The following is a 9,150-nucleotide window of genomic DNA, read 5'->3' as shown; positions in this document are numbered from 1 at the left end:
ACACCGTTTACTTCAGATTCCTTTAGACGGTAAATCTTGGGCTACAAGCCTTAGATCAGACGTTCTAACCTCTGGGTCGTGAGCCCTTTGGGCCGAAGGACCCTTTCACAGGGATGGCAGGATTCATAACAGCAGCAAAATTAGAGTTACAAAGTAGCAATGAAAATGTTATGGTAGGGCGTCACCACAACATGAGGAACTGTATGAAATGGTTGAGGCATTAGGAAAGTTGAGAATCACGGCCTTAGCTGCTTTTTCATTTTTTCTTTTGGCTAACCAGCTTCGTTTCACTCTATCATTCCAAAAGATACTGCTAGCTAACTGGAAGAGTGGCGATTTCTCCTGCTCCCACTCGATTTGACATCCTCTGACTCACTCTTCCTTGCACCACCCAAATTTCATCTGCACCACTGCTTACACATACTGTAAATATGTTATTTAATCTACGCATTGGTTAATGTTTGTTCAGCTGTCTTGGTGCCATTGTGTCTTTCATTACGCTTTTAATTAGCTATATTGATTCGGAGAGTGGAGGCAAGTCAGGTCATTACACGAGAGAAAGGATGGTGTGGGGAGATGTGAGAGTGTACTAGTGCCAGGCCTGGGGAAATATTTAGGCTATTTATGGTCTCCCCGGGAAAATACATTTTTTTAAGCTAGGAAGGGATAAGTTAAAATGCTTTTCCCCAACAGAAGGCCTCAGATTGTGCAAACAGTAAATGTACTCAACTGCTAGCCAAAAGGTTGGCAGTTCAAGTCCACCCCGGAGCACCTCAGAAAACCCGGAGATGTGCTTTGAAAAAGCAGCCATTGAACACCCCATGCAGCACAGCTCTCCTCTGACACACAGGAGGGTTTCCACGAGTTGGAAAGGACTGACGCTAGTAACTGGTACTGCTTATTCTTTTCCACCGAGAGTGACTAATTTGTAGAGTGACTGTTTTGGAAAGTATCATATTTTGCCTTAGTCACACAATGCAACACCAACCTCCCACAGTCCAGGAACTCGATCTATGAGGCTTTTACAGACGGATGTAATTCAGCTCCATGGATCAGCCATGCCCATCAGCAGATAATATTTAATAATCACTTAAAAGGTGAGCCCTGGTAGTGAGTTGGGCTACTAACCTTTAAGTCAAAAGTTTGGAATCATTAGGCACTCCTTGGGTGAAAGATGAGGCTTTCTACTCCTGAAAAGCTTTCTAGCCTTGGAAACCCACCGGGAATTGTAGGCTATTGCAGGCTGGGAAAGCTCGTAGACAACACAGGGCAATAAATCACGATTTCTTTGCTTTGAATACTGAAATCTGTTACGCTTCAGGGTGTGTCCTCAGAATGGATGCTGCCTCATGTGTGAGAGCTCTTCTCTTAGGTCACTCCTGACACTGTGAATGACTTTCTTCTCTCCTGACATTCAACCTTGTCCATAGTAATACGTTTTCTTTAGAAAACCATCAACCACTGTGTAGGAGAAAGGAGAGTCTGCCTACTCCCTTAGAACGTTCGTCTCAGAATCCCTAAGGAGCAGTTGAACTTGTCCTACATGGCTGCTGTTGGTCAGCATTGACTCCATGATCGTGAGTTTGTGCTCAAGACACTTACTGTATGACAGCCTGTGCCTGATCTCTTTGGCTATTATTTTCATTTTATAAGCAAGGAGATAGAGACTAAGATAAACGAAAGAGCTCGACGTAGGCACATAAGGAGCAAACTGTGGAACAAGAAGCTTGAACCCAAGTCTGCTTCCTCAATCTGCATTTTAAGGTTTCCTCCCCATTAGCACCCCAGAATTCTCTAGTTGCTATGTTCACTACAGATGGTGTGTGTGTGTGTTTTAATCTTCCATGCTGTAATACTCTGGGGTTCCTGTTGCTTGTTTCCTTCCTAAAGGCTGTTGATTCCATCCCTTGTCTCTCCTCCCCTCACCCATTCTGGTACAGTTAAGCCCTATTTGCTTTCTAGCACTTTAAGGAAGTATCTTGGAATCCCAGACACTTCAGGATGAGACTCAAGATTTGTAAGGGGTAATGGTGGCCTTCCTACTCCCCCCACCCCTTCACTCAAATGGCTTAAATAGATCCTGGTGTGAGGCTCTGAGGAACTTGATCCCAGTCTTATGCTAAAACGTGGTGACTATGGGCCTCAGTTTCATTCTTAAACAAATGGGGATCATCACAGCTTTGCTTATTCCCTTGAATTCATGACTCAGGCAGTTGTTCTTCAGTAACCTTTTGCCTATAGCTCCACTCAGATGGTGGTGGGCTTAGAGACCTGAAGGGTGGGAAAGAAAAGCGTTATCCATTTATCAAGGATCCACTCAATGATCCAACAAAGAACTGGCAACTTCCACTTTCCTGGGTGACTTGAAATTCTGGGAACTTACACCTTCTCTCCATGTAGTGGGAAAGGTAGCCTCTTCTTGGGAAGACTGTTTTCCTTATCACAGTGCACTGTCATTATCTAGGTACTTGTTTCCCATTAGACTGTAAGTTCTAAAGTACAAAGATGGAATCTTATTTATCCTACTCACAAGCCATCTTACTGCACTTGGATAATGGAGCCTCTGATTTCCACCATTGTCCTCCCACACACTACTTACAGTACAGCAGCCAAAGTGATAGTTTCAAACAGAAATCTGATTATATAAATTTTCTGCTCAAAGCTCTGTTTCGGTCAAAATTTTTACAATGGTCTACATCAGGAGTATGGAAACTGTTTTCTGCCAAGGAACATTTGAATATTTATTAATGGCATTCTCAGATCATATGGGTCAAATATTTAATTAACTCACCCACATGTGATGGCTAAGAGTCTTGGTGGCCTAGTGGTTACACATTGGGGTGCTAACTTCAAGGTCATGGCTCAAAACCACCAGCCACTCCACAGGAGACAGATGAGGTTTTCTATTCCCATAAAGAGTTAAGAGTCTCGGAAACCCACAGCAGGAGTTCTACCCTGTGCAGTAGGGTTGCTATGAGTCAGAATCAATTATTGGCAGTGAGTTTTAGCATGCTGGCTGGAGTTACTTCTCTTTGGTGAGACGTGGGATGTTGGCTGAGACTGATTATTTTGCAGGCCCTCCATAGCCTGCAGGCTGGATGTTCCCCATCTTTGGTCTGCGAGACCCACTCTCTGACCTCCTTTCTTCATTGATCTATTTCTGACTGTCCTCTAGCCACCTCGGCTCCCTCACTATTTTTAAGGAATGCTTTTGCCACACAGCCTTTCCACTGGCTCTTCCCTTTGCCACAGGCACTTTCTCATTGACCCCACCTCTTTCAAGCTTCTTGCTAAATACCTTGTCCCCTCCCTTCCATATTTTTCACATTTTTCTCATATTTCGTACCCTGGTCTGTCCCTCCTCCCCGTAGCACTAAACACTTTTTAACACAGGAAATAGCTCTTATTATGCTTAACATCTATCTTTCCAAATTAAGAGTCAAGTGCTGAGAAGGGAAACCTACCTTCTGTACACTGGCACTTCTATTTTTTTAAATCGTTTTATTAGGGGCTCATACAACTCTTATCACCAGCCATACATAATCAATTGTGTAAAGCACATTTGTATATTCATTGCCCTCATCCTCAAAACATTTGCTCTCCACTTAAGTCCCTGGCATCAGGTCCTCATTTTTTTTCTTCCCGCCCCGCTCCCCCCTCTCTTGAACCCTTGATCATTTATAATGAACCCTTGATCATTTATAAATTATTTTGTCATATCTTGTCCTGTCCAATGTCTCCCTTCCTGTTGTTCGTCCCCCAGGGAGGATGTCACATGAAGATCCTTGTAATCGGTTTCCCCTTTCCAACCACCTTCCCTCTACCCTCCCAGGATCACCACTCACACCACTGGTCCTGAAGGAGTCATCTGTCCTGGAGTCCCTGTGTTTCTAGTTCCTATCTATACCAGTGTCCATCCTCTGGTCTAGCCAGACTTGCAAGGTAGAATTGGGATCATTATAGTGGGGGGGGGGGGGGAAGGGAAGGAAGGAAGCATTTAGGAACTAGAAGAAAGTTGTAATTTTCATCGTTGCTATATCGCATCCTGATTAGCTCGTCTCCTCCTCGAGACCCTTCTGTAAGGGAGTGTCACTGGCACTTCTTAAACAGCAAAATTCTGCCTGCAACCTCAGCGTTAGGTGCCACTGAAGTTGTTCCAACTCATAGCAACCCTGTGTCTCACATAATGAAACGCTGCCTGATCCTATGTTTGAGCCCACTGTTGCACAACTGGGGCAATCCATCTCATCAAAGGTCTTCTTCTTGTTCACTGACTCTACTTTACCAAGCATGATGTCCTTCACCAAGGACTGGCCCCTCCTGAAACCATGTCCATAGGAGATCAGATGAAGTCTGGTCATCCTTGCTTATAAGAAGCATTCTAGCTATGCTTCTTTCAAGATGGCTTTGTTCATTCTTCTGGCAGTCCGTGGTATATTTAATCTTATTTGTCAATGCCACAATTCAAATCCCCAAATTCTTTTTAATTTTTCTTACTCACTGTCCAGCTTTCATATGCATATGAAAGACTAGAACTGGAGACTGGAACATCATGGACTGGGCTGGGTGCACCTTAGTCTTCAAAATGACATCTTTGTTTTTTCTAACACTTTAAAAGGTCTTTTGTTGCACACTTGTCCAATGCAATAAAATATATCATTTGGTTATTTGACTGCTGCCTCCATGGGTGCTGAATGTGAACGCAAGTGGAATGAAATAGTTGACGCCTTCAATCTTTTCTCCATTTATTGTGATGTTGCTCAGTTGTGAGGATTTTTGTTTTAAGATGAGGTGTAATCCATACTTCATCAATAATTGTCTCAAATTTTCCTCACTTTCACAAGGTGTGTCATCTGAATACAAGATTCTTCAAACACATCCCTCTCCCTGAGCTGTAGCTTCAGTGTTGTCCTCTGAATTGAATTCTTCTGCGGAGAGGGTGGGGGCTGTTCACATAGTTAGGTGTGGGGAGAGGTCAAAAGCTTACGGACATCCTCCCCAGGGTAGTTAGTCACCAGACTACAGGGTAGGCCTCTAGGGCAGTTAGTTCACCACCTCACTCCCTGCTACTGGGGACAATAAACTATTCCTCCTTGAGGCCTGAGACCAAGCGCTCACACCCTACTGATAATGGTTCCTATGGAGATCTAGGGAATAGGTCAAAGTTAGGCCGCCATCCTGAACCTAGGATCCCTCCCCTTCCTATTGCGTGTATGTCCCTAGACCACCCCCCCTCTCATTACTGTATTACCTATAGGACTGCCCCTTCCAGTGACGTATGTTCTCACCTGTAATTAGGGGGCTTGCATGTCCCCAGAGAAGATAAAAGGGGCCGGGCCGGGGCTACCATTAAACACTCTCTCCCTTCACGTGGACCATCAAGTGGAGCTGAGGTGAGCATGCTACCATGAATTGTGGCTGACTCCCATTTATTTCTATACTTCACTTCTATCTCATGCTATGAATTTACTATGATCTTTACTTATTATCGCTGTACAATTGCGCCTACCGGACCCTTAATGATGTGCTAGGGGCTGGCTTACCCTGACAGTTAGGATTGGGGCCGGCCTCTGAATAGAAGATTCTTAATGAACCTTCCCCCAAACCTGAAACTGCATTCCTCTTCATGTTATTCAGCTTCTCTGATTATTTGCTCAGCATACAAATGAGTAAATATGGGGAAGGGATACAGCCCTGATGCACACCTTTCCTGATTTTAAGCCACACAGAATTCTGCTGCAGTATTCCCATTCTATTGGAACAACTGTCTCTTGGTCTTTATTACAGGTTCCATCTGAGCACAAAGAATCACAGCCATCAAGTTCCATTCTGACTCATAGAGACTCTATATAGGGTTCCCAAGGCTATAAACATTTACAGGAACAGATTGTGTCATCTTTTCCTACAAGCAGATGGTGGGTGAGTTTGAACTGTGGACTTTATGATGCCGCCAGGGCTCCCATTGGCGAGCAGTGCACTGCTAACCTTACAATGCCACTAGGGCTCCCATTGGCAAATGCTTGTTGGATGACTGAAGAAAGTTGTGTCTTCAAAACCTTCCCAGAGATTTATATAGAAAGGCACATGTGAATACTTTAGCTCCCCAGCCCCCAGATGAGTACTTGGCAGATGGCACATAATCAATGTTTGCTGAAGGACTTGCGTATTCAACTTTTTTTTTTCCTACAAGGTCTTTAATCCCTTTGAAGCCATGCCAATAAAGGTTCCCAGAGCAACTGACTCAGGCCTGCTCTTTCCTTCTCTTTCAATGAAGTATTCACCCCCTAAGTATTGAGGACCCTATTGTTTGTTCAAAGTTGTAATTGGTGCTGTGGAGGAGCATGAGCAGATGACTAAGGTGATTGAAGAACCAAAAACAATAGCCCAGTAGGTCACTAAGTGTGAAATTACAGAGCAGCTTACTAGTGCTAACACTTTATCAGAAGATAATTAGTTTAGATTGAGGTTGATGTAGATTTAAATTCCGAAGTCCACAAGTCGCTGGAACCACCTTAAACCCTCCAGTTGCTGATTGTTGGACAATCACCTGGGCAGGAAACTGAGGCTAAGCACAGCAAAGTACAGGTAGCCACGGATAAATTCTGCCTTGGTATCCTGTATGCCCAAGGCGCCCTTGAAAGGGGTGGGGAGGGTGAAGTCTCGGACAAGGGGTTCGGTTTCCTGGAAGGCTTAAGGTAGCTAGCACTACGGGTGGGGGGGGGGGAGGTGGCGGGAGGGAGGAGGGGAAATATGGGAGGAACGCAAGGTCACGAGGTCCCAGTCCTCCGGGGGCATTAAAGCCCCTGGGTTTGGTGGATCGAGTCTAAAGCCGCAGATCCCAGTTATCTTTAATTATCGAGCTGTCCCCGCCGGCCACACGCCCCGTCGTTCTCTCTGGGTAGTAAGGACACCAAAATATGGCGCTGCGTGCTGCTCCGAGACGCAGACTCCGGAATCCCAGAGCACTACTTATCCCAGCGGAGGAATCCGCGCGCTACCCCATAGTAGTGACCGCGGAGGGACCGTGACGCCGCTGACGCTTGGCTGGTGGCGCAGCGACGTCGCGGGAGGCGGGGGCAGGAGAGGGAACGAGTCGGGAAGTAGTTCCGGGTGCGCGGCCCCGGATGTTGGCTGCTCCCGCTGCCGCCGCCGCTGTCGGCGCTGCTCGGGGCCTGGGCAGCTCGCACCAGGCACCGTTGGGACTTTTCCCGGAGGGCGGAGACGCACGCAGCGGCCGGGGGCTCGGCCGAGCCGGGCCGGCCTACGCAGCCTGAGGTGAGCGCCCGCCGCCGGGGTGGCCGGGCCGGGCCAGCGGGCGAGGAGGCGGGGCTGTGGCATCTCCCGGGACGGAGGAAGGGGCTGCTCTCCGCGAGACGCCCTCTCCCTTCTTGGCCTCGGCTGTGTGGCGGGGCGGGTGGCGGGCGGGCAGGGGTCCCGGCCCGGGCCCGGTGTGGCGGGCGGCGTGGGCTGGGTCCCTCCCTCCCCCGCGGCGCGGCTCCTCAGCTGCTGCTGCCCCTCAGCCGGGAAGCAGCGGCTCCGCGCCTCCCGCCCCTCCCCCAGACGGGGCCCCGGGAGGCAGACGTGGTTACAGGGGGCGCCCCGGCCGAGGACAGCGGCAGTCTCCTTCACTCCGTGACCTACCCCTCTGGCCGGGACTAGCCTCTGACCTGGGCGGGATGCGGCTCCTTCCCTTGGAGCCTGGAGGTGCTTTTCGGCCGCCCAGGCAGACTGCCTTTCGCTTGGGGGTGGGGTGGGGGTTCCCTTTGGGGCGAGGGGCCCCCGGACCAGGGGCCTGCGTTCCCGCCCATCCTGTCGCCTCGTCCTTTGCGGGCATTAGGGCAAAGGCAGCCAATCCGTGCGGACGTGTTGCTCTTCTGTGTGTGTTGCATCCTGCCCACGTGGTAGGGCTCCCCTCCCTCCCACCCCCCATTTTTTTGCAGCTGGTGAGGAGGGAGGGTAACTGGGCGGTTTTTCCTCTGTGGTTTCCTCCGGGTGGTGTGGAAGGTGTTAGGGTCAGTTTGCTTTGTCCAGCCCAGTTGTCGGGTAGGTGGAAGAAGCAAGGTTTGTACTGTTTGAAAGTGAGACCCGGAGGGGACTTAACAGTTTCATTGATACCTTTTCTTTTCCTTTTCGCTGTTCTTGTCACCCCCCTACCCCCTGACCCATGCCTTACTGTTTAATCCTAAAGAGAATTGGCGCTTGCTACTGGTATATGGAGGCATATCGTTTTCTTCGTTCTACTTTTTGTGTGTGATTGGCAAAGATTTTTCTGACGTATATTGTGCAATCTACGCCTGGTGGAGCGCTAATTGGATCCCTGAATGAACTGAGTTGGGCTAGCTGGGGGTGGGAGGGTTGAAGATTAGATGGCATGGCATGTTTTCTTTTGTCTTTTTTGGGCAGGGAAACAAGCATACATGTCATAGGAGTGTTACATGCATAGTTGTTTACTTGCAAGGCAGCCCTAGAAAGTTTCACGTAGTCACTTATTTCATGGAAGCACTTTTATTTCACTTTCCCTATCTTTCTGTTCATTCTTGGCGATTTTGTTAACTGGTTTTGAAGTGTGCTTTGAGTTGGTGGTTTCTTTCCTTAATGTCTCTTTCAGGTTAAGGTTTCCATCTTCCTGTGTGTGCTTGGCCTATTGGGACCATGGATTGCTCCCCTCACAGGTTACAGGCCACAGTAGCATTGAAAGAAGCCGTCATTTCGCCTGTTAGATGCCCGGGAGCCCCTGGATTCCTAGGGGCCCTGTGTATAGCAGGATGGAGTGTGGCCTGATCCCGTGCATCCTCACCATCATCGCTGTGCCCGAGCCCATTGTTGTAGCCCCTGTTTTCATCCGTGTCCTTCAGGGTCATCTTCTCTTTCATGGAAGTGTTTTACCGTGCATGTTGCCCTACTCCAGGGACTGGACCCTCCTAAGAACATGTATGACGTTCATGAGACAAAGTTTCTCCATGCCAAGGAGCATTCTGTACTTCTTCCAAGATTTGATTTGTTTGTTCTTCTGGCAGTCCATGGTATATTCAGCATTCTTTACCAGCCACCACTGCTTCAGATTCATCAATTCTGTGTTCCTCCATATTCCATGCATATGAGGCAATTGCAGATAGCCTGGGTCAGGTGTACTTACGTCCTCATCAAGGT

The 9,150-nt window shown here is 48.1% G+C and overlaps 1 protein-coding gene across 2 annotated transcripts in view; it reads left to right on the top strand.

Moving 5' to 3' along the window:
• The first annotated feature begins 7,090 nt into the window (after window positions 1-7,090).
• The window catches only part of FOXJ3 (forkhead box J3), a 137,428-nt gene continuing 135,368 nt past the window's right edge, over window positions 7,091-9,150 (top strand). The window contains exon 1 of one of the 2 annotated variants that reach the window (XM_075554654.1): window positions 7,091-7,275. The gene's annotated coding sequence lies outside the window, so the exon portion shown is untranslated. The remainder of the gene's footprint in view (window positions 7,276-9,150) is intronic. The other variant, XM_075554646.1, reaches the window with a different exon arrangement.

The sequence above is a fragment of the Tenrec ecaudatus genome, chromosome 1 (assembly GCF_050624435.1).
Source record: "Tenrec ecaudatus isolate mTenEca1 chromosome 1, mTenEca1.hap1, whole genome shotgun sequence".
Classification (NCBI taxonomy): Eukaryota; Metazoa; Chordata; class Mammalia; order Afrosoricida; family Tenrecidae; genus Tenrec; species Tenrec ecaudatus.
This window is presented reverse-complemented; position numbering and strand designations above follow the sequence as displayed.